The sequence below is a fragment of the Clarias gariepinus genome, chromosome 14, assembly GCF_024256425.1.
Source record: "Clarias gariepinus isolate MV-2021 ecotype Netherlands chromosome 14, CGAR_prim_01v2, whole genome shotgun sequence".
In the NCBI taxonomy this organism is placed as follows: domain Eukaryota; kingdom Metazoa; phylum Chordata; class Actinopteri; order Siluriformes; family Clariidae; genus Clarias; species Clarias gariepinus.
The window spans coordinates 18494210-18518732 of record NC_071113.1 but is presented as its reverse complement, the minus strand read 5'-3'; the positions used below and the strand labels follow the sequence as shown (position 1 = coordinate 18518732).

Sequence of the window (24523 nt, the reverse complement as noted above, 5' to 3'; positions counted from 1 at the left end):
ACTTTGGGTTTGAGACTTATAAAAGATGAATATGGGATGATATATCATATTTTAGGGTTTAATGTATACCTACACGTATTAAACAGCTCAAAACATGACACCTTTGAAGACAAAACATCATCAAAGAAGAATAATGAACTCGTTCCAGAAGCAGCTCTGCAAGCCCAAACCATGACACTTCCTGCACTTTGCGTGATCAATGAGCTCATATGTTTTTGGATCATGAGCAGAGCCGTTATTTCACCACACTTGGGCCTTTTCATTACTTTTGTAGAGGTTACAGAATGCTTGTGACTCATCTCTGTATTTCTTTGCAAGGTGTCAGTACACATAGGTCATTACTTTTTTGGCAGCAAAGCAGGGGACCTACTCAATATTAGGCAGGTGCTAATTAACAGATCCTGGAAGATGCACAAGAATATGCACTAATGGATACTGTTCATTGACACACTTCTTCTCAATTTCTATTAAACGTATGAGGAAAAGAGGTCAGCAAAGCCACAACAACTTACAAGCCACCATCAACGTATTAGTATTGAGAACCATAAAAATCTGTCAATTACAACACTGTTCCTTCCCCCTTCTAACCAGCTCAAATTGAATAAAAGGGTAATCATCAAATTAAAGGACCCCAAAACAACCCTTTCTATTTAGACTGTTCCAAAGCTCTACATTTCATAATGACTGTCTTTCAATAATAAACAAGAGAAATAAATTAGATTCTGGGGTGCAAGTACATTCATGCAATTTCATTATGTCCCTCCTGTGCGGACTCCTCTCTCCCTCTGATACAAAGAACGAGCTCAAAGTGAGCTCTCAGCAAGATTCACACCGAATAAATGAAATAGTTTAACACCATAACAAGGAGAATAAAAGGCCCAGAGCAATGTCATACCCTGACTGCACTTTCTCCTGTAGCACAAGAACACCACTTATGCATGCCAGACATTTTCAGCTAGCACATCTTTGTCCAGTTAATGAAATTGTGACTATAAATTGACACCACAATGCTGTCATTTTCAAAAGGCATAAGGAATTGAATATCATTTTTCACACTAGGTAGAGATAAATCTTTAAAATCACTTTAATATGAGCGGACTGATCCAGTCTGACATAAAATGCTAGCCTTAATTACAGAAGAAATTGCCATAGATTTTGCTGTTGTGTGCTTTAGTACTTTGGTAAGCAGTAGTTAGGAGTTAGGGGTAGTTAGCAGTTAGGTGCTTAACCATTAAAGAAGACAAATCTCCCCACCCATTTTAGGGAGTGCAATAAATCAAACAGAAAACATAGCAACATTATTGGGTTTTAATGTAATAATATACTGATGAAATAATGAATCACAAGGTTGGTTAGATGAGTGCTCTCGGAATAAAATGAAGTCAGGCAGTTTCAGTTCATTTCTAATTATTTTCCAATTTGCTGGTGTAGCTCAACACTCCAAAGACAGATAAATTAATTGCTATTTTTGCAAGGATAAAAACTTTGTGCGCTTTAATGGATTAATATAGTGATATGCTTTGGATGAACTTATGACACTTAGGAAATCAAATTTATAATTCATTATTTTCTTTATGGGACTCTATGGGAATAAAAGAGAAGGAATGTGACAAACAGCTTTAATTGTGACTCAACACATCCAATCAAGTATTTTAGGCTATGAATATTTTAAGATTACTGATCCAGTAAGCTCCTTTTTGAATCTATCTTGGATTAAAGTGTATTCCTCTATCATGTCAGGTTGCTAAGAGATAAGGCCACTGCAAGTTTGTTTACAAAGTGGGCCTTAGAAAAATCTGTTTATTAGATTTTTTAAAAATAAATTGTTAAATGAGGATTCTGTGACTTATATCTTTACCCAGAGCAGATTTTTTTAAATTAAAAAAAAAAAAGGTTCTTTTTTTTTTTTTTTTTTTAAGAAAACTGGAGTAACCAGCTTAAATAGTGTTCTTTAAAGTGCATTAAAACAATTTTTAGGATTAAAACTTTCAATTCTGCTAAGGGACCAGCAAGATGTGATATTTATTAACCAAGTTTTGATAAAACTGAGGATTGCAGAGGTAACATGCTTGCCTTCTTATCCGGAGACACCAAGTTTGATTCCTTACGCAATGCTACAGCCATCTGTAGCTGTACTTCTATATGGGGCAATGTTGGCTGAAAGGTTTAAGGCTTTTTAAGGATTACTGATCGGAAGGTTAGGGGTTCAAGCTTAGGGGAACCGCCAAACTGCCATCACTGAGCCCTTGAGCAAGGCCCTACCTAACCCCTAACTGCTCTAGGGATGTTGTATCCTGGCTGACCCTGCACTCTGGCCCCTGTTTCCTAACTGGAATATGTGAAAAAAACTTATTTCTTGGGACATGTGATTAATTTTAATTTGATAAATTTTATCTAATGCACTTCTTTGGCCGTAGCACAAAACTAACCTGTGCAACTTAATACCTTAATGACACGACATATTTATATGAAAAAGTGAAAGCTTACATAATTTAATACAGAACAAAATGCATATTTATGTTTCTGGACTCATGGACTTTTTATGGACTGTTTATGTGACTACTGTATACTGCAGTCACATAAAACTGAAAGTGACCCCTTCCTAATCATAATGCATCTTATGAAATGCTGTCATCATTAATTAACAAAATTACACTTTCATGTTAATTTGAAAGAAGCACATTTTGCCATTGCAAAATTAAATTTTTGAAAACAGCTGCTGCAGATTGAAATCCATGAAACATAGCATCTGGACCACATGTTCAGTTTCTTTAATTGATGATCTGCTCCAAAGCTACAGCACAATCTAAATGTGTCAGGATACTGTACAATATCTTGAACCAGCCATCTGTCCTTTAAAATTGTTAGGACTGGCCAAATCTACCATATTAGGACAGGGATGGTGTCTTACACTATATATTTTTTTTAACAAGTCTAAGTATATTAAGCAGTTTATCAAGTAAACCAAAGCATCATCTGTGTTTTGGATAGATCATCCGAGATTTTACATAGATTCTCCAAAAGAATCCTGGCTAAAGTCTCCCAGGTACCCGATATAAGTGACTTTCTCTAGTCTCTTATAAGTATGTTTAATTAAATCATGATAAGGTGCCGCTAAAATTCACCAGATCATTGTTTATTTGACCCTTTTCCGAGTACAAGAGGCAAAAAAGCAAATAAGATAAACCTCCACCCCAGCTCTTATTTGGCCTATTTATTGACTTTTATTTAAATTATTTATCTGTTTCGTCCTGCTTGGAAACCTTGTTCATTTAGTCAGCTCAACTTTCACAACTCTTGTTGTCTAGTTGTTTTGAGCAGCATCCTCCATGGAACAAGAGGTGGAGTAACATCTGAAGGGGGCAGGGAGGGTTGGAGATGGTTCTAGCTAGGTAAGGACCCCCTCCTTAAGAGCACATGGTACTGAGCTATTCCCATGTGGCTCTAACCCAGCTTCCTGTCCCTGCAGCTCCCACATCAGGCATCCGACATCATTCCTACACGCATGTTACATAGGTTTCTGTCATGAATAGGAAGTGAAGGAAAATGCAAGTACAGAATATTTTATTAACCAAGAAACAAACAAAGAAAAACTTAATTTTGAAAGCAATAAGCATAAAATATGGACACGAGGCGAGAATCTTAAAGGTATAATCAATTTGCTGGGATGCACATCAAACAATAGCTAAATAATTAGACACTTAAAGCTTCTGTAGGGGTGCTAATCAAGGTAAAACGAGGCACAATGCTAGTGATTATGATATGTGATGACACACGTGGATAGGCAATGTAGTTCTGCGTCTCTGTGGCATTACCATGACACCCTGATATGTAAACAGTGTATACGATGCTGGTTCAACCACCTCGTTACCCAGAAAGCTTAGCAGTGTTTGAGCTCTAGGTGCACTCAGGCATGGAAGCTGGTGCCAGGAGTTTGAAAAGCAGAGAGGTACCCAGAGTCTGAAAGAAGGCCTTCCGTAATGCACAGATAACCAGGTGGGGAATTCAAATCCATTCTCCACACAATTCAATTCATCAGGGTGTGTCCTTTATCTGCGGTTATTTCAAAAGGCTCAAGCCCCCTCCTCTCTGATGAATGAAATGTTTCCGAGAGGTGTCATCGGTGCTGCACCGAGGCCACTGCATCCCATTTTGTACTCTTTGTTTATTTCATCACCCTTCTTCTCTTTCTATTTTCCCCTCTGCCTTGTCGATCCTCAGATAAGGAAACATTATACACTGGGATCACCAGATACAATGAGAACATCTAACCTGGGGCATAGCAGTCATAGTTTTGGGTGATATTGGATTACATAAAAGCCATTGGTCAACCAAAACAGCATACAAAATGTGATGTAAAAAAAATATATCTTAGGAAAATATAATGAAAAATGCTGATGAGCTTAAAAAATGCGATACATGTTTTATTTCTTATAAGTAACAAAAACATATATTTTACATACCAAACATACCATTTCATACTGAACCTTAAAATTATATTAAAATTGGAGGTTTTCTTTACTCATTTACTCATCATCTACAGTATACCGCTTTATCCTGTATGCAGGGCTGCAGGGGCCTGGAGCCTTACAGTAGGCACAAGGCGGGGTACACCTTTCCAATGCATTGCAGAGCACACACATACTGTACGACACGCAATTTAGGAACACCAGTTAGCCAAATCTGCATGTTTTTAGACTGTGGGATGAAACCAGAGTACCCAAAGAAAACCCATGAAGAACTTATTCTGTCTTTGTAGAGTCATATGGGGCCTGGAGCCTATCCCAGGGAATTAAAACTGAAACCTCTCATAAAGGTTTTACAGGGAGGAATTTGCAAACTCCACACACAGACTGGAGGCAAGATTCAAACCCACAACCCTAGAGGTGTGAAGCGACAGTGCTAAGCACTAAGCCACCCTGTAAAGACACATGTAAACACTTAATTATGGTGTAATCTGTGAGTATGGGAAGAAAGAAAGGAAGAAAGAAAGAAAAAAGTAAGAAAGAAAGAAAGAAAAAAAGAAAGAAAGAAAGAAAGAAAGAAAGAAAGAAAGAAAGGGCATATTGTTCTATTTCCATTTGCAGCACATTGCTGAAAGTGTTATTATTCATTATTTCCCAATTATTATTAGATACAAAATCAAGAAAATCAGACCCACCATTATCAACAATAAACATTATATAAGCAGAGCAAGAAGAGATTCCTTATTTATATAGGCCATATGAGACAGTGAATAAGAGAGCGAAAGAGAGAGAGGTGCTAGGTGTCTTCAGCCATTCCCTGAGCCACCTCTCCTTGCTATAATGTGAGGCCAGGTGGAAGACGAAGAGTGAGTCACAGCCTGACAAGATGACATGCACAAGACAAAGTAGGGTCCACCCGTCTCCTCCACCCCAGCCAAGCCACGTGTGAATAACACACCAGTCAAATGAGTTTCTTAACTTGGAGAAGGCACACTGGCTTGATGTACACAACACCCTGCAAGGATACTACAAAACAAATATGGATATACAGTACATTTTAAACATTAATCTCATGCTAGGTTTCACTTAAGCATGCTGATGAAATAAAACAGTTTTTTTTTTTCCTAAAAACCATAAAGCCACTAAATCCATGAACAGTGTGTTCAACATTTACAGACAAAGGTGCATGCACAAATGCAATCCTTAATAATTGCCTTAGTTTCAAGCTTCTTCGCATTAAAAAACATATACTTAAGTCATATGAATAAAATAATTATTTAAAAAAATACGTGTAGCAAACAAATCTGACAGAAGAGCTTTTGATCTGTCAAGAGGCTCAAAACCTGGTCGGCTGTAATTTGCCTAATCATTACTGTCATTAGTCAGAGGAAGATTACAAGGTGATTATGATGATTTGTTCCTGTATCGTGATAAGACTAAAGCAAAGCATGAAAAAAGAGGTTCTTGAAGCCAAAAATGTGAAGGTAAGCTAATGTGTTTACCATCTAATTTAGTCCACAAAATTTAGTTCCTTAACTGTACATTACATGTTTTATTTAATTGCAATGTCTTTGATTAATATGCTTATTAAGGTAATCAAGCTGTCAAGACTATCTGATTATACAAATCTTTAGTTCTATACTGTATTACTAAAGAGACTGCCTGTTGTCTCTTGGAAAAGAAATAAATACGATTTTCAAGTTTTGGAACAGTAGTGCAGCTCAGCAGAGACTCACACTAATACCTGCATGGAACATTCTGAAATTAATTGTTGTAAATATACATTACAGGGTGTTTTGTTAGCAAAAGACTATCAGTATGATCAACAACAAGTCTTATAGAAGACTTAAGAGAGACAGAGAGAGAGAGTGAAAAAAAGAGGGACAGAGAGAGAGTGAGAGAGACAGAGAGACCCTACAATAATTAAAATTCTCAAATTCAAGGACTCTTTTGATTGACCGTAATGGTTTAGTAATCTTGTCTCTGCCTTGACCTACTCTGTCACTGTATGCGATTTATGACACCTAGTTACAATTTGTATTAGCTTGTCAGGAGAATGGGCTTCAGGAAAAGAACAGAAGGCCATTTGAGACTTGATAATGTGTGCCTTTACCACATATTTGCCCAGTTCTATTTGTCAATTCCCTATTCATGAACTCTAACTGCTATCTTTACAGCAGTACATCTGATATAATTCCAGGATATTTTGAATGATGACTGCATTGTTGCGCCCCTCTGGATGGAGGTTTTAATCAAAATGAGTAAATCAGTATAGAGTGTAGAGTTCTATGGGGGAAAACATAAACATTGTGCAGCATAGTCTGCCCTATGCTGCTGTAGGATTCTTTGATGTACTTTTTATAGCATTAGCTAAATTGCTAAGGATTAATCACAAGAGAAAGTCGATTCATGGCATAAACTACAGCTGCGGGAGCATCTCAATTAAGGTGAAACTGAACATTTCAGCCCGTTTGCTGCGCCTTTACACCAAAGGTCGAGACGTCAATCTCGATCACTGTAACTGTCAGAACCAGTAAGCTAGGAATGAAGGTGAGCCTTGAGACCATTTCTGACACAGATAATACTCATCAGTTACATTTATGTGTTTCCTCATTTTTCATAATCATTATCCCTGATGACTACTGAAAACAGCATACACGATTGCAAACTATTGCACTATTGCAGAGTAAATCAGAAACTAATTTCTGAGCCACCCACAAAGGCCAAGAGGGTGAAAAACATTCTTCATTATTTTCTATTATTTTATATAGGATGGTTTTAGCTACCATTTGACTGCTTATTTCATTTCTACACTACATTGTCAAAACTAAAACATGGTAACATTAACATGGTATGCATTATAAACATACAAATACTTGCTTCAGGAAAATGTTCTCACAATTATTTGTGCTACTGTACTTAGTGCAAACTATAAGCTATAAGCTTATAGACTATAAACTTTAAGCTTAAAAAGTTTTTTCTAATGTGTGTTTATTAAAAATTTACTTTAACATTAAAACAAAATTTTTAAATAGTTTAACGTAAACACCAATGTATATAGCTTAACTGGTTAGGGAAAATAACAATTAAGTGGAAAGGAACAGTAATGCTAGAATTTTTATCTTCAATAACTTTTCTCCCAGTATCTGCATGGTTACTCTAGGTTTTCTAGTTTCCTTCCATTTTCCAAATCATGTTGTATATGTATAAATATGTATTTGCTTGGTGCACCCCATCCAGTATGTATTCTTGCCTCATACCCAGTGTTCCCATGACAGAAACTGCATTGATAGTGACTTGGACTTTGATACAGCAGTTATAGCAATGCAATACTTTAAACAGCGTGAGCCATTAATCAAAGTGAAAGACTAACTAATGTGACCAGTAAAGTGGCAAATGTTTAAGAACCCAGAGTCTCATTGGGAACTGGCAGTGTTAACAGATATTGCATTAGTGTTGTAGATAAGTAAAATGATTTATTTAAGTTTTATTCCCACACAATTACATATGTCATGACACATTTTCATTTCAATCGAGCAGCCTTGGTCGAGGACACTCGAAGGGATTCAGAAATCCATTAACAGAATCTGTGATGACCCAGGCTATGTTTCTGACTGTATACAAGCAAGGTTATATCCAAATGATAAAATGGTTGGGTTATATTTATTTATAAAAAGTGGACCTTGTCTGCTAGCCTTTAGATTATAAATTTGCAGTCATGTTCAAAGGTAAGTATCCCCTTTTTTACATCTATGTTTATTTGTGGTATGTGTGTGTAATAATAAAGCATAATAAAAATCATCTGATTATAGCGGGTCTCAATTTTAGGCAAATACAACCTCAGACAAACAACAACATATACATTTTTTCATCATGCTATTATTTATTTTCAAAATATAAAGGCAAAAAAATTTGTGCAGTACTAAGTACTGTACTTTGCTTTGGTTTCAGTTGTTCATAGAACATTCTTCCAGAAGTCTTGCAGTTTGTTCAGATGCAGTTTTGTGAACCTCAGTCATGCATCTGCTTTTTCCTAGCAACCTTTACAAACAAACCGTACTGAAATTCTTCTTCTAATTTTGCTGTCATGGACATGTAACATCCTTAGTGAAGCCTGGTGGGTCTTAGATGTAGTTCTTGTGGGTGTTTCATTGCACGGTCTGACCTTGGGGGGAATATGCTGGAACGTCCACGCCTGGGAAGATTGGCAACTGCCTTAAACGCTTTCAATCTCAATTTCTACTTTCAATCTTTCTCATGGCAGAATTTTAGACTTCAAATTGTTTAGAAATGGTTTTAGAACCAATTTCCAGATTAATGCGCTGCAACAATTTATTCTCTAAGATCATTGCTTATGTCTTTCCCTCTTGGGAAATGCCCCAGACCAGCAAGCTTCCCTCATCTTGAATGCCTTAGACCAGCAAGCTGCCAAAACTTCTGCTTTTATTTTAAATTAATCATAGGCTAATGATAAGCAACACCTGGCTACAACTTATCCTCTAAAATCCTGTGGAAGCAATAAGGGGGCACTTAGTCTTGCATTTTTTTTTTAGATTAACTTTTGATCATGACTGTATTATAGTATGGTTAAAAAATATAGAACGTTAAGAATCAATAAATTAACTGTATTTTACTAAATACAAATAATAATTAATAGTTATCAATTAAACTAGTTAAAGCCTTATCATTTCCAACGCATCAGGTTCCTAGGATTGGGGTTGCAAATCCCCATGGCTCTTTTAATTATTTGTTTTGAAACTGCTTCATTAATGTATTAGTAGTAATTTTCAGGCTCACTGATGTCTGAAACATCTCGTTGGCCTTTTTTTTAGTTATTTCATGACAAAATAAGAAGATAAAAGTTCTGGTATTGATTCCAAGTGTTGAATTTTGTATCTGTTTATGAAAACTAATATTCAGTTCAAAGAGGTATTGATGCAAGTAAGGTGGTCATCATTAGGCTAAAAAAACAGACTTATCAGAGAAACAGCAGAAGCCTAGGCAGTAGCCAAATCAACAATTTTATGTTCTTTAAAAAAGGGAATGCACTGGGGAGCTCAGCCTCAACAAAACGCATGGAAGTCAACAAAAGGATGAATGATCATAGAATTCTACCATAGATCATGGAAAACTATTCTTGACATTTAGCTGAGTCAAGAACGAGCTAGAGGAGGTAGGCATGTCATTTGTACAATCAAAGGACACCTTCATAAAACTAAATATGGTTTAACAAAAATGAGTGGTAATCCTCAGTAACAGAAAAGCCAGATTTACATTTTATATTTTTGGTTTATGATTGTTAGTTTTTCCTTACTTTTGAGCTTGTGAAAACAGAGGGACTTTGTTAAATAATAAAAAAAGAAAGGCTGAAGTGAAATATTTTTATTCAACCCCTTGAATCAAAGCTGAAAGTCTACCCTTCAAACAAATGTTGCTTGCTTAATTTCAAATCCATTGTAATGTTGAATAGAAGCAAAAATACATAAATTGTGTCCTTAACTAAATACTTAACGGGCCTTTCTGTATGTTTAATCGCTATACACAAAACTACATATTACCCAGTTTTGTTCAAAGTAAATGAAAAATAATTATACCTAAAGGGGAACTACTGAAATAAATTATTCTTTCAATGCACCAGATTGGATATACTGTACATAATATATATGTCTAATGTGTACAGCAGTCCTAGTCTCAGTATATACTCTGGGATAATTTTGAAAAAAAAAAAACTATTAAATTATTACCCAAGAAAGTCTCATACACAATTAAAATCTGAATTATGATAAATTGTTGCAAATCACCTCTGAGTCTGAAAGTGTATAGTCCTCTGTCTTCTGCAGAAAAGACTAGACATCTCTTAGTAGTGCAGAAAAACTGCAGGGAGAACAAGATGTACTTTTTGGTCTAAAAGAGAGAAATATAATTATTTTTCAAAGTGTGTTCTTTTTTGTTTATTGTCACATTGCTATATTTAGGTTTAAAGCATACTGTATGTAGGCTACAGCGAATAACATACCTTCTCATAATCTAAGAGTTAAACTTGGAAGTGATTTTATAACACTGATAGCTTGTCAGTGGAACAGCTAAACTGGAGGGCATCTGCTGGGAGATTGAATTTTATTAGTTTGCTTTCTACTCTATTTCAATAATGTTTCCTAGACCACATTTGCTCTGCACTTCACTGATTTTATGGCTTCGCTCTTTCGACAGAATATTGAGCCGCCACACTGTTAAAAATGGTACTGCGGCTAACCTTCATCACCACCACCAGCTGGCCCAGGTTGGCCTTTATACAGTAACTTTCTTACAGATATGCTGGGTGTGGTGTGCAGTATGATATATTAAAGCACATTTTTCAGTGTAATCATGTCGGGTTAAGTAAACTGCATTGATTGCAAACCAAATCATGTACATTTATGTGTATACTCTACACAAAAAAAAAGAGTGCATGACCCCGTATGATTACAACAAATATGCACTTGGCCTCCATAATCAGGCCTCAGTTGGTGGGTTGGTTGTGAGAGTAGATAAAGTCCTTGGTGACCTGACCTCCATTAGAACATTCATTCACAGCTGATGGGGTGTGATAGCATCAGCTATTGATTAGGGGATAGAGGGAGAAAAATGATGAAAGAGGGAGAGAGGGAGAGTCAGACTGATTGAAAGAGGTGAGAAGGAGAATGAAGAGAAAAAGAGGAATGGAGGAAGGTAAGTTGCTGTCTAAGCAGCTCAAAGAATTGATCAGGTCTGTGACTCTGGCCCTTGATCTCAGCTCTAGACCAATTCACTCAGCTTTCCAAAATATGCCACACTCACTTCCATCTCAACCCAGGAGAACTTTGAATCTAAATGCAAATCAACTTTAAGGCTATTAAACAACCTGCTGAACTCGATGTTAACACAAGCAAGGGAAAAAGCAATATTTATCCTTAATCCTCAGCCCTGGAATACCAGTAATTGAAAAAAAAAAAAACTTAATAATTAAAAAACTGTAAGCCTAAACCTAAAAACATGTCAAAAATAGGAAAGATTGTTTCTTTTGCTGGTATTTCAAAAAGCTTTTTTAGTATTATACCTACATTCTTGATTTTAAGGGTGACAATGGATTTATATATTATTTATTAAACAGCTGACAGATAATGACATTAATATAAATTGTGAAAGACATTTGGTGCCATGTAACTTTGAAACTGCCCCTTGCAGCAGAATTCCATGAGTCCTGGCTCCCATTGATCTCATCTTTAAATCTAGGTTGGGTTTTTTTTCCTCTGATCGATGCCCTGGGGGAAGATTGAAGCTGGGGTGGAGGGGCTGTCAATGACTGACATCAATGATGTAGAAAAGTGGTGAGCCCAACTACACTTGGTTGTCCTGACCTGAAGTGAGGCACGCAGCCACGGCTGGCCAAGGACAAAAGGAGGACTTGGCGGCACTGAGAGCTGTAGCAGGTGCAGGCTCTCATCTTGCCCTGCTGGGACTATAGAGCAAGAACGATGGGGTGCTTCCTGTTCCCCATACTACCAGCTAGAGGCCAGGAAAATGGGGTGTTTCCTGTTCCCCAGCCAGAGCTCACAAGTCCACAAGACAAAGACAGAGATGGAGTGCCAACATTTAGTAGTCCTGTAACCCAGGAACAGCTAAAATACTGCCATTTGTCTACACTTCAGCCATTTCTGGTGTAAATATACTCTGAGTGTCTGTATGAGCTTTCACATGGAAGGCTGATTGGAACGTTTTTATTTTATTTAAATCCATTTGCTCCAAGACTGAGCAAGAGTGGGGTTTTCTGATAGATTAGACTTTTCTGTGACATGCTGATGACAGACTCTGTTGCTGAGCACTCAAAAACATTGTGTTCTTCCATATACAGGCCCTGACACTGATCAACCACACACAAAATTCTTGTAAACAGTCATCATTCCCGCATCATTACCATTATTAGTCTTTATACACTGATCAGCCATACCCACATGCTTAATAATGAGTAGGTCCCCCCTTTATCCACCATAACAGTTATGCACTGTGTGTTCTGACACCTTTCTTTATTAACCAGCATTAGCCTTTTCCTTAATTTGATTTTCACAAGCGCTTTTATTGGTTGGACTACGAGGGCCAGTCTTCGCTTTCCACGTGCATCAGTGAACCTTGCATGCCAATGACCCTGTCCCCAGTTTACCGGTTTTCCTTCCTTGGATTACTTTTTGTATGTCCTGACCACTGCAGACCAGGAACAACCCACAGGAACTGCAGTGTTGGAGATGCTCTGACACAGTCCTCTAGCCTTTAAAAATTGTCAAAGTCACTTAAAAGTCACTTGTCAAAGTCACTTAATCCTTATGCTTGCCGATTTTTTTCTGCTTCCAACACATTTTTATGCTTGCCGATTTTTTTTTCTGCTTCCTTAGGAAAAAAGTTCACTTGCTGCCTAATTTAGCCCACCCACTTCCAGCAGTCATTGTAATGTGAGATGTTGAAAATTTAGCTACTGTGAGAAGGGCCGAATTTGTAATGGCAAGACAACTGGGTCAGAGCAACTCCAAAACTGCAGCTCTTGCGGGATACTTGCAGGCTGGACATACCAAAAGTAATCCAAAGAAGCAAAACTGGTGAACTGGGAACAGGGTCACTGATGCACATGGGACGTGAAGGCTGGCTTGTGTAGTCTGATCCAATACATCCAAAACTGTAGCTCAAATTGTAGCTCTTCTAGCCTTCAAAAATTGAGGAAAAGGTTAATGCTTGTTCTAATAGAAAGGTGTCAGCACACATAGGTCATTACTGTTTTGGTGTCAAAGGACCTACTCAATATTCGGCGGGTGGTCATAACGTTATGACTGGCCAGTGTATGTCACAGCACACATTATTCATATGGGTACAATTTCACTTTCGCCCTCAACCCTCATAAACCCATTTTTAAAGTTCAATAGTTTTAAATAGATAAGAGCGCTCGTTCCAATGCTGATCCTGCAAGAAGGTTAATGTATTTGGAGAAACTTAGAGAATCACAGCACAAGCGTGATCAAAATGTACATACAGAACAAAATGACATCATTTGATGCTGGTCACTTGGCCTTGGAACAAATCATTTTTGAGTTGCAAGTTCAATAGCTAACAAAATGAGTAGTGAAACCATCCTTCACCTTGAACATACAACTACAGATATAAACATAACTAGCAGATATGTTACATTAAATAAATTTACTAATTTAAAGGGCAATTTGTTATATTCAGAAAGAACATAACTTTTGTACTTTTTTAACTTACTTTTTTCTGTATAGTTCTAAATCAGTTATAGCTTGGAGCCCTTACTTTGTTTTAAGGTCCTACATCAAACTGTATATCTTTGTGATTTCATTACATGCATTTTTCCCCCTAAAACAGCATATCGCTAAATGTTCTCGCTCTCTCTCTCTCACCACAAGAACAATTTCATATTTTATTAACTTAACATTACACTTGTTATTTGCTTATATTTCTGTTTAATGTTGTGAAATGTCCACAAAACAAGTTTCTTCCTGTTATCATTTACTTTATAATGGCTATAAATACTGCCAACCTCACCTGTCTCTTTACACTCTTGCAAAGCTATTACGCAAAAATACGCTACTGTACTTTCAGATTTTAAACAAAATGCCATATGTGAACCTTTGACTCGTATATCACAAGAATAATCATTAATCATTAATGCCATCACAGCATAGCAAGAGCTAACAACATATCTGATTCTGACTCAAATATGTAGGTCCTTTGTAAAGAGTAAAAAAAAAAATGTAAGGATACTTGAAGTAGAGCAGATTATCTGAAGAAAAATTCAGCTGGTTTTCCTAAAAAGAAGGGAAACATAAAAGACGATTCCCTGCAGAGAGAGACTCAGCTGAGACTGCGAGACAATTTGCATTCAAACCCACAAGGCCGTATGCACCAGCTTTATGCACCAGAAACACTGGACCTAATGTAAAGAACAGCTTGATGTATTCATGAAACTAAACTGCTTAATAAACATTCTTATTTATACAGCTCACCCAAAGGCTGGAGATGACTGAAACATGACAAAGAGGCAGAGGAGCCTCTGTTTCTCTCCTTCTGTCTGTGTAGGGTGTATTTGATGATTAACCAGCATGCTAGCTGACACAGTGGAGGTGGCTGGCCTCTAGTGGGAGACACTCTAAAGCAGAGCTTTCCAAGCGAGCCAACCTCAGAGCTGCACTCCTACATGTTTTCTGTTTATATCTCACTGGGATGAAGCTCTAAAACTAGCACTGCTATAAAAAAAAAATGCTGCTATGGTTTCACACACATAAGTGGTTTCTCCAACTGTATTTTCTTCATTGAGTCAAAATATTTTATGCCTTTTTTTTAACTAGACAGGCTGATAACAGACTGATATGGATCTCTATGTGTGCAAGATTCATTGCCTGAATTCAGCACTTATGAACAGACGACCACATTCGGTTTTCCACTGGTACAGTATCTGCAGTACCACCATCTCACAGTGTGTCAAAATTTACACTTAATATATTTTTCTTATGTGCTGTTACCGTTTGGTTTCTTGAGGCTGGACCTCTTGGATGGTCTGAAATTAAAGGTCAGTCATACTGACTTGTCATACGATATTTCACTAAAGAGCTTTATTAAATCCAGTGTTGGGTGTAACACGTTACAAAGGAACGTTAGAGTACTTGGATTACTTTTTCATTGTAACAAGTAATCTAACGCGTTAGGTCCGCTATTTAAGTATTCAAATTATGCGGATTTTTAAAAAAAGCTATTTAAAAAAAAATTATGCAATCCGAGAGCCAGACAGCAGTCATTCCCAATCCGTTATTGTGTGCGTGTGTGTGTGTGTGTGTGTGTGTGTGTGTGTGTGTGTGTGTGTGTGTGTGTGTGTGTGTGTGTGTAAGAAATTCATTCTATAAGCCCCGCCCCTGATAACCTGCCAAGCACAATAAGAACATGCAAGAATCGATCCTGCCCAGGAATCACACCTGGATCCTGGAGGTACAGTACAAAATGACCTTAACATCAAGCCATCCCAATGTCACCTGATTTCATTTAAAACAAAAAAGTTTGTTTAGTCCCTTACAGATGGTGGCTATTTATGCATATACTGTAACTGTAAACTCATTATACCAAAGCAATTAGTAGTGGCCAATATACAATATGTGTGCCGTCAAAGCTTGTCTTTTTCCCTCTTTCTCTGCAGCACCTCTCTGCTTTTTCTCCACTGTTGTCTAGGCTACAAGTGTCTCTAAGATGGTAGCATAGGTAGAAAATTCCAGAACTTCTTAATGGCAAGCCCATTCTTGCCTTAATAGGACATAAAGGAACAATGACTACCTAATTTCAGCAGAAACCTATCCTTGAAGGCATTTGGTCTAATATGACACCCTGCTTAATGTTAAGGTTGTTGTTCTTTCAGCTTCCTATGTTTCAATATGGCACCAGTTTTACACTGTATGCTCTTCCTGATGAAACCTCCCATTTCCATCCAGGCTTGGGACCGGCACTAAGGATGTCCTGCATCCTGGGTGTGAGCATTGGCTGGGTATCGAACCCAGGCCTTCTGCATGCCAGGTGAAAAGCTGAACTACTTGGACCACAATACACACTAGTAATATCATGGTCATTTATTTACAATTTATGTTACAGTAACATACTGTACAGTAACATTTACACTCTAGTAACTGTAAAACCTTTAGATTAAGGTGTTCTTGCTCTGTGACCCAACCATGGCAGTTTAGTAGTCCTGGCATTTGAACACCACCTTCTTAGCTGCTATTCAAAGCCTTAACCATGACACCACCACAAATCACTCAACTACCATCTGATATTATAGATATAAGATATTAGCGTATTTTAGTGTACATATTTTACCCATTTTGTGATTAAATTGCTATAAAATGTACATTACATTTTAGGGTTTACTTACATACATATAAGTCAAGTCAGGACCAAGACAGAAAGCAAGTAATGTGCAAGGCCACCTGGGGAAGAGTTAATGTTGACCAACTACTGTACTTTCTTACTCATCCACTCAATGTCTTACTTTTGGAAACGACAGAGCAGCCAGTTCGACTGGAGCTGTCAGTATTCTCTCCCGTAACAAGTGCGCCCATCACTGAAAACCTGGCAGAGAGGATGGATGGAAGCACGCTGAGAGTTTATGGGAGATGACAGCTTCTGCTAAATAAAAGCACACATGCACACAGACCATGGACAGGGTAGAGGACATGAGGTTCCTGCTCTTCTTAACTTAATGCAGATAGAAACAACCTGAACAGAACTTTTATAACCATCATTACTATTCAGCTGCAGTTGCACAAAGAGGTGACACAGGATGCTTTTGTACGGGCGCTTTAAATAAGAAAGATCTTAAGAGCATTTGATTGGATAATTACTGCAGTGATTAATATGTTTCAGACAGGTTTTTTTTAATCCTAAATAATCCAGTGTGTAGCTTCTCATAATTTACACGTCTAGGCCATAAAGAAAAAGATGCTACTGTTTTTCAGAAGTGTTAAATTATTGACTTGCTTAATGCAAAGAAAACAACTCAGGAGACTGCTAAAATTACTGGAATTGGATTAAAAAACATTTCCAATCCACGATTCAAATATGGAAGAATAATACTGAACCACGAACTTCGCAGAAGAAACGTGGTGAGAGAAAGAATATGAATGACCACGATCAAAGACCACATAACAACAGTAGAAATCACAGGATGTTTAATAGTGAAAGTAAATTTCCACATTTCCACAGACACAAACTGATAAGAACAGGATCTGGACTAAACAGCTGTGACCATGAAAAAAACACCTTTAAGGAAACTAATTGGAAAAAACGATTGCATTCTGGAGCAATGGAAAAAAGAATGACTCTGGAGGCAGTGTTATGATCTGGGTTTGCTTCAGTTGGTCAGGTCTAGCCTCAGCAGCGTTATGAATTTACTAAATTTACAGCGTTACCAGAATTTATTAAATGACCAGGGTGCCACATCTATGCTTTTTTTTCTCTCCTGAACTGAAAGTGTGTCCTGAACTTTAATCTAAGTAAAGGTCTTAGGGATGTGCTAGAGTGGACTTTATGGATTGGTTAGACTTTCCCGTCATCAATACAGGATCTCTGCCAAAATTAATGCAATGCTAGGTAGAAATAAATGTTGTGATGTTGCAAACAATGCCACAGCAAATGTGCACCATACTTAAAGGTAATGGTCCAATAAAATATTGTTGTGCATTAAAAACTTTTGGGGGGCTGACAGTGTATTATATACACTTTTTCGTAGCAAGTAACCTACTGCCGTAGTTATTGCTAAAGTATATTTTTAAATATTTATAGGTATATACTGTATCCCCTAGAAAAAGAGGTGAGCAATATATCATGATACCTACTGACATCATAAATACACAATTATTGCAACAGTAGATTTGCTGATGTTTTGATAAAGTTATGCAAAATAAAATATTAGACTTGTGTTATAACTAACTATATGTTTAAAGAACTTAAATTGTTATGGATTTATAGTTGCAATAGACTGCCATTATTTATGAAAGAATACACTTAAACAGTGACCACAGACAGTGTAACTGTGTAACCTGCTTATTTATTGTTTCCCCTCCCTGTAACGAGTATCGTTATCACGCAAATGCATTTCTGTGCAGATTTAAATTGCTGTAGGTTTAAATACACACACACACACACACACACACACACACACACACAGGGGAGTTCAAGTCAAACTGGGACTTTTGATTGTGCAGAATAACAACATAGTTATGCTCCCTTTATTTCTGTCTATAATCCTCAGCTACACTTATGCACTTATCCCAGCGTTTCACTAGTGCTTGGATACCATGAAGGTAGAAGGTTTTCCCAAAACCATGATCGGACTGCCTGCTTTAAGTCCAAACATGTGGTCTGGTCTGTATGAGGATGTAGCAATAACACCCAGTTTTTGAAATGTGTGAATGCTATTAGTGAATGATTGTGTGCACAGTTGCCACAGACAGACGTGTCTCCTCCACAAGTTGGCGGCAAGTTAGCTGTCGATCAGCCGTTACACTTGCAGAATGTTCATGGGTGTGACTGCAGTAGGCTCTGAGCCCTCAGTCAGGATCATTATTCATAGACATATGGTCTTCTGTAAAATGTTTGCACCATTCAAATGTTTTACTGCAGCTTAGCGTCTCATCACAATACTTTTCTTTAACTCTTCTGTAAATGTAAATTGGTTTTATGCCTTCATTCACAAGATATTTAATCAATGCCTATTGTCTTTGTGAGAGTATATATGTGCATGCATGTGTATATATATAGATAGATAGATAGATAGATAGATAGATAGATAGATAGATAGATAGATAGATAGATAGATAGATAGATAGATGATAAATAAATAGATTAATAAGGATTTAAATATTCAATCCTGTGTGTGTTGTGTGTGTAATCAGTAACTATGGTTACAAAATTATGCTTCCATCTAGTTGCTGCTATTATTAGAAAGAGAAAAAAAAAATAACCATTTGAATTTGTAGGAAAAGCTGCTTGTGCGAGTAAACTGAGAGAAGATTCTCAATCCCTGCTGAACATAGCGGCTCGTTCACCGGTTAATACAAGTTCACCCATTTTCTACTCTCCTCCCGCTAGCCTTTTTTTTATTCAATCTCCCTATCTTCCCGCAGCAGCCCTCTGAAATACCCACCATGGCCGCACGACAGATCAGCCTGGCGCGAAAGCCATAGCCCCCATCCTTATTACAGAGGCTTGCACCGTGCTCTAATCACCACCACCAGACCCAGCAGAGAGAGAGAGGAAAAGAGGGAGAAAGAGAGAGCATGGGGAAAAAGGAAAAGAGAGAGAAAGCGTTATAGATCGTTAAGAGCTAGGGTCTGAAGCGGTGCCTCAGAAGCAGTTGCAGCGTTAACCAGCTTTTCCACTTGTTTCGGTGGATCGTGGCAACACAAGAGAGACCCTCAAGGGGCTAAAGTCACCCTGCACCCCCCCGCTGACACTCAATGGTAGTCTGTGCTCTCCCAGGACCGGTGGTATCCCAAAAACATACACACATGGATGGACACACACAAAATCCAACATCAAACAGACTGTGGATAAAGCCAGGCTTTCCCCAGTCAGTGCGCTTTTTTATTTCAGTCTCTGCAAGAAGAAGGGAGGAAATTGTTGGCTAAGCTGCCTTTTGTCAGTGTGCTGCATAGGGACCAGTCTCTCATCTTTCTTTCCTGCTCCACCTTAAAGCTTGTTTTTTGGGGGGGAAATTGTCAGCAAGTCCAACCAGTACACACTTACCAAACACATATTCTTTTTCTTTCTTCTTTTTTTTTTTTTTTTTTGCTTATTGCACATCATATGTTTGACCTTTTAAACTCTGGAATTTTTTACAGAAATAGACATGATTGAGAGAAGCTCTTTCAGTAAGAGAGCAATGATGATTTTCTTTAAACTCAAAATACTCTTCCTGTTTTGGACTATCAATCTGTCGCTGAGGGGCTCAGATTGAACTGCTCCGGGCTTGCTATTCGCATGTGCTTAGCTCTGCGTTGCAGGAGGGATGTAAATGCCTACAGCACTTTTAGTTTTCTTAGTGCATATGCAACTTTATTGTGCTTATTTTTACATTTAAAAAAGTTTTTAAAAATGAGACATAGGTTTCCTGGCAACATGTTACAAAGTGGTGCAGAAGGTAATCTTGCTGCCTCATAATCTCAGGATTCCTGGTTTGATCCTGAGCTCAGGTTACTGTCTGTGTGGAGTTCTCACTGTGTATGTGTGGGTTTCCTGCAGTTTCCCCTGACCTCCCAAAAATACTGGTAAGAGAATATGCTACTTAAATATTGTTTCTATAGACTGTGGGAATATGTGAGTGTGCACCCAGTTTTCTCAGGATTCCCTTTAACCCTGACCAGGATAAAGCAGCCAACAACAAACAAAAGCTCTTGTTCAGTTTATAAAAAAAAAACAACATATTTCTATATGTATATTTCAAATAATACTCCCCATGCGAGTGTGTTGTGGATGATGCTGTAGTTATGGCATTCTATAACTGTGAGTGATTAAGAGTCTGGTCGTAGTGCTGCTCAAAAATATACACAGCATGGCAATTCATGATATGTGGATGACTCACTGTTCCTGAGCCCACAGAACAATCATCACTTCAAAGACATAAACCTTGGGCCTTACTTATGTACTGCATCAGTGAAAAGACAGGAAGTCATCAAATGATCCAACAAACAGTATTCAAGACTTTTGTACGGTGAGGCACTGACACATTCCTCACTATTTACCTAGGCACATTTTATATTTAGCTCGCTGTCACGACACAGCACATGCAAGTGCCACAGCACCGCACAGCTCATGGAAGCACCTGAATGCACCTGCAGAGTCATGAGTAATCATAAGTGCAGATTCTCAATAGAGGAACAAGCAATATTCCGTGTGAACTGAATGCAAATACAAAGATAAAGCTCTAGTCTGCATGAAATGTTTTTAAATTGCAGTTAGAATCAGTAAGTGAAAATATAACAATCTGTCAACTGGAACTATAATCTTCATGCTTTTTTTGTTAATACAAAGCGTGTCTTACTAATCACTTGTAAAGGATTTTTAGTTATGTTTATCCTCGCTTTGCCTTATGCAAACAGTTTCAGAGAATGGAAAAAGGTGTGTGTGTGTGTGTGTGTGTGTGTGTGTGTGTGTGTGTATTGGGGAGGTGTGGGGGGTAGTATATCTGAGCGTGACAGATTTATTACTCTGAGCTCCAGTCGAATGAGAGCCAGCAATAAATAAGGTGTGAGAGGAGAAAGCTCTCCATTGAACATAATCAAGTAGATCCTTTAGACTCGCATCCGTCACTCTTGTGGGTTCAGTGACAACAGGGGTCCAAGGTGAGGTGAGAGTACTTCCCTTTATTCCTGAGGTAATGTGGCCTACTGTGAAAGACTACATAAAACTATAAAATATTTTTTTAACTACCAGCACCTATAGGCAAATATTTTTTTTAGTTATGACTGAGTTACTGAGATTCTGATTATCAGGTTTGCCACTTTAAAAGTCCTCATATTCTTTTATGCAACACTTTAAAGAGATCTGTTCTTGGTGAGGGATCATTCCAACTTTATAAGTGAATGGGTAAATGATACCTTAATGCCACAGAGGCAGGAATTGTGACACAGTTTTCCGTACTAGCTACGGTCTCAGTCTCAAACTCTGTTCCCATTTCTGTCAGTGAGATGTGAAATGCAAAATATCTAAAATAGACAGGCATACAAGAACTATAATACTAAATATAATACTTTTACTATAATAAAAATAACTTTATAGCCAGAGATGATAAACATCGGTGTATGGCAGTTTATTATAATACTGCTCAAATTGATTAATTGCAAATTATTTATGGCAAAGCAGCTGTGCTAAATATCCACAGAACATAGAATGTAATCTCTAATATATTTTCTATAAAGGTGTAATACATTATCTCGCTCTCTCTCCCTCCCCCTCTGTGTGTGTGTATATATATATATATATACATACTGTACTGCATGTGTGCGTGTGAGGCTGTGTATGTCTAAAGCTTATAGAAACATATTTCAGATATGCACATCACAATTACCTAATAGGCAACATTAAGCTGTGTACATACAATATGTAGTTGTATTGTACTGTACATTAGGTTTGCTAACAGAAATGACAATTCTTCATTTTTATATTATTTTTTAGTGCTCTTCAAATGGCTTTCTAAGCCATTTATTCTCTGTGGTTGCATTGGACAGAATAAAATTCTCTGACCATATACTTCAATCATTTTGTGCTGTCTTTTATTTGCCATGTGTGTCACAGCAGGATATTGACATCACATTGAGAAATGGTATCATCACCAGTCAGAAGACTCTAATAGTATCATGATGCACAGAACACAAACTGAGGCACTGGAGCAAAATGGCTCACTTCAGCACAGCATGATGCTTTGCAACATACAGTATTGCAGCTTGCTCATAGTATGTTCACATTCACTTTGTTACTAGACTTGGCCTTTCATTAATGTTTCAATTTTTTTAAAGCGCACATTTATTAAGCTGAGATCTTATTACTGCCATTATACTATAAATTATCAGTTTTTCTGACAAAGGTGACGACATTAAAGTTTGTGTACTGTATGGGCATTATTTACAAGAAAAAAATGGCAATGCTTAATCTGTCTGCAAATAGTCAGTAATGATTATAAAGAAATGAAATAAGAAGGTGGCACAATTTTGAGTACAATCATCAACAAATAAAGCACCCGCTTCACACAACGTACATGCTCCCTTTTTAGCCAAATCGTGGCATGAACAAGCATGCAGGTCAGTGACTAGGGAGAACTAAACCAGTACTAACCCAATACCTAGAAATGCAATAACCATGTGCTCAGGTGTGTTTAGTGAATTATTTGTTAAAACATCTGGTTGCTGGCTGACTTTTGACACTGAGTAAACGGCACAGTGTTGCTGTTTTAGTTGTCAGACATGCTTCACTGCTCGAGCAGATAGACACAAGTAAACTGGAAGTAAGTCTCTGTTTCTGTCTGTCTAGCCAAAACGTTCTCCTTTTATCCTGACAGACTAGTATTCAATGTTCATGAACCACATGTGATTATATACCAATGTACCGCACCAAACATTCAAGCTATACAGAATTCCCTAAATATATATATATATATATAAATATATATATATATATAAATAACCTATGTGGCAAGTTTTATTTAGCAGAAAGCAAGAACATTTCAAGACATCCTGAAGGTGCCCACTGAAAGTGTACCACCACATTCATTCATCATTTTTTAACCCAAACTGTAAAGCATGCTTAATAAACCTTAAAATTGTTATGATATTCAGTTCTATTTCTGACATTCACTCCCTCTCTCCACACACTCTATAATGTACATTTGAAAAGCTTGGGCACAGCGCTGACAGCATGACAGATAAATGCGCCGTTTCAAGTAAGGGAAGAGAGCGTGGTGTACTTTTAAATATCACATAAGAGAAGGTATGACAGTGAATCTCTGGAGGAACTTTCTTAGCAGGTGGCTGCAATGTAAAACCAGGGCATCTTTAACAAAAAAAATCTGGAAATCAAATCAACTTGCCAGCGGATATTTGTTTCGCCCAAATGTAAATACCATGCTGTTGGCATGCTGCTGAGCTAAAGAGTGAGACATCAGTGATTTTTTTTTTTACTCTTCTTTCATAATGATCACAAAGAAATACTTTCCCAGAGCAAGAACAGAGCAAGAAAACAAGGCAAAAATTATAGGATATTTGCAAAACCAAAGAATAGTGTGTGCCATTCAGCCTCTTATATATTGCAAACCTCCTGCAACTATGAGTTGTTGTGTGTTGGTGTATGAAAGCAGGTTTGTGTGTGTGTGTGTGTGTGTGTGTGTGTGTAGGAGGCGACAGAGAGACTTGTATACTCACAGTTTGAGCTGTCAGGTCACTTGGGTCCAGCGCTGGATCAGGGGCTCATCCTCTCACAGCTTATCCCACCGCAGGACACAAAGACAGAAAGAAAGAGTGAGTGAGAGCGGGAGAAAGAAAGAGAGAGGGGTTTTTTTTCTTCCTTTCCAGATCTACACGCTTGTACAAGTAGAAGGAAGAGAGAGACACAGAGAAACAGAGTGTAAGACAGAGAGAGAGAGAGAGAGAGAGAGAGTGGGATGGGTCTGCAATGCGATCGGTCCTGGAAGAAAGCAGCGAGCATTAGAATCAGTGCTGCTGATTCTTTGGCGTGCTGTGCGTGTCTTCACACATATCTGTGAGCACAGTGCGGTCAGCTACACGCGCCTGCAGTGTGTGTATACACACACGCACACACATACACACTCAGAAGGGGGGTGGGGGGTAGTGCCTAGGCATTCACTCACTGGCTGTGCCTTACCCTGTGAGAAACATCATAGAGGGAATGCACGAGAGAGAGGGAGGGAGGAGGGACAGAAAAAAAGAGCGGGGAAGGAGGAGGAGGAGGAGGAGAGAGCGCGCGCGCGGAGGAGGAAAGGATGCGCTGAC

At 37.9% G+C, this 24523-nt stretch overlaps 1 protein-coding gene across 6 annotated transcripts in view; it reads right to left on the bottom strand.

The window, feature by feature from the left end:
• rbfox3a (RNA binding fox-1 homolog 3a) overlaps window positions 1–24264 on the bottom strand; it is a 350843-nt gene extending 326579 nt beyond the window's left edge. For all 6 annotated transcript variants that reach the window (XM_053511558.1, XM_053511554.1, XM_053511560.1 and 3 more), the window contains exon 1: window positions 23936–24264. The gene's annotated coding sequence lies outside the window, so the exon portion shown is untranslated. The remainder of the gene's footprint in view (window positions 1–23935) is intronic.
• Window positions 24265–24523: the final 259 nt, after the last annotated feature.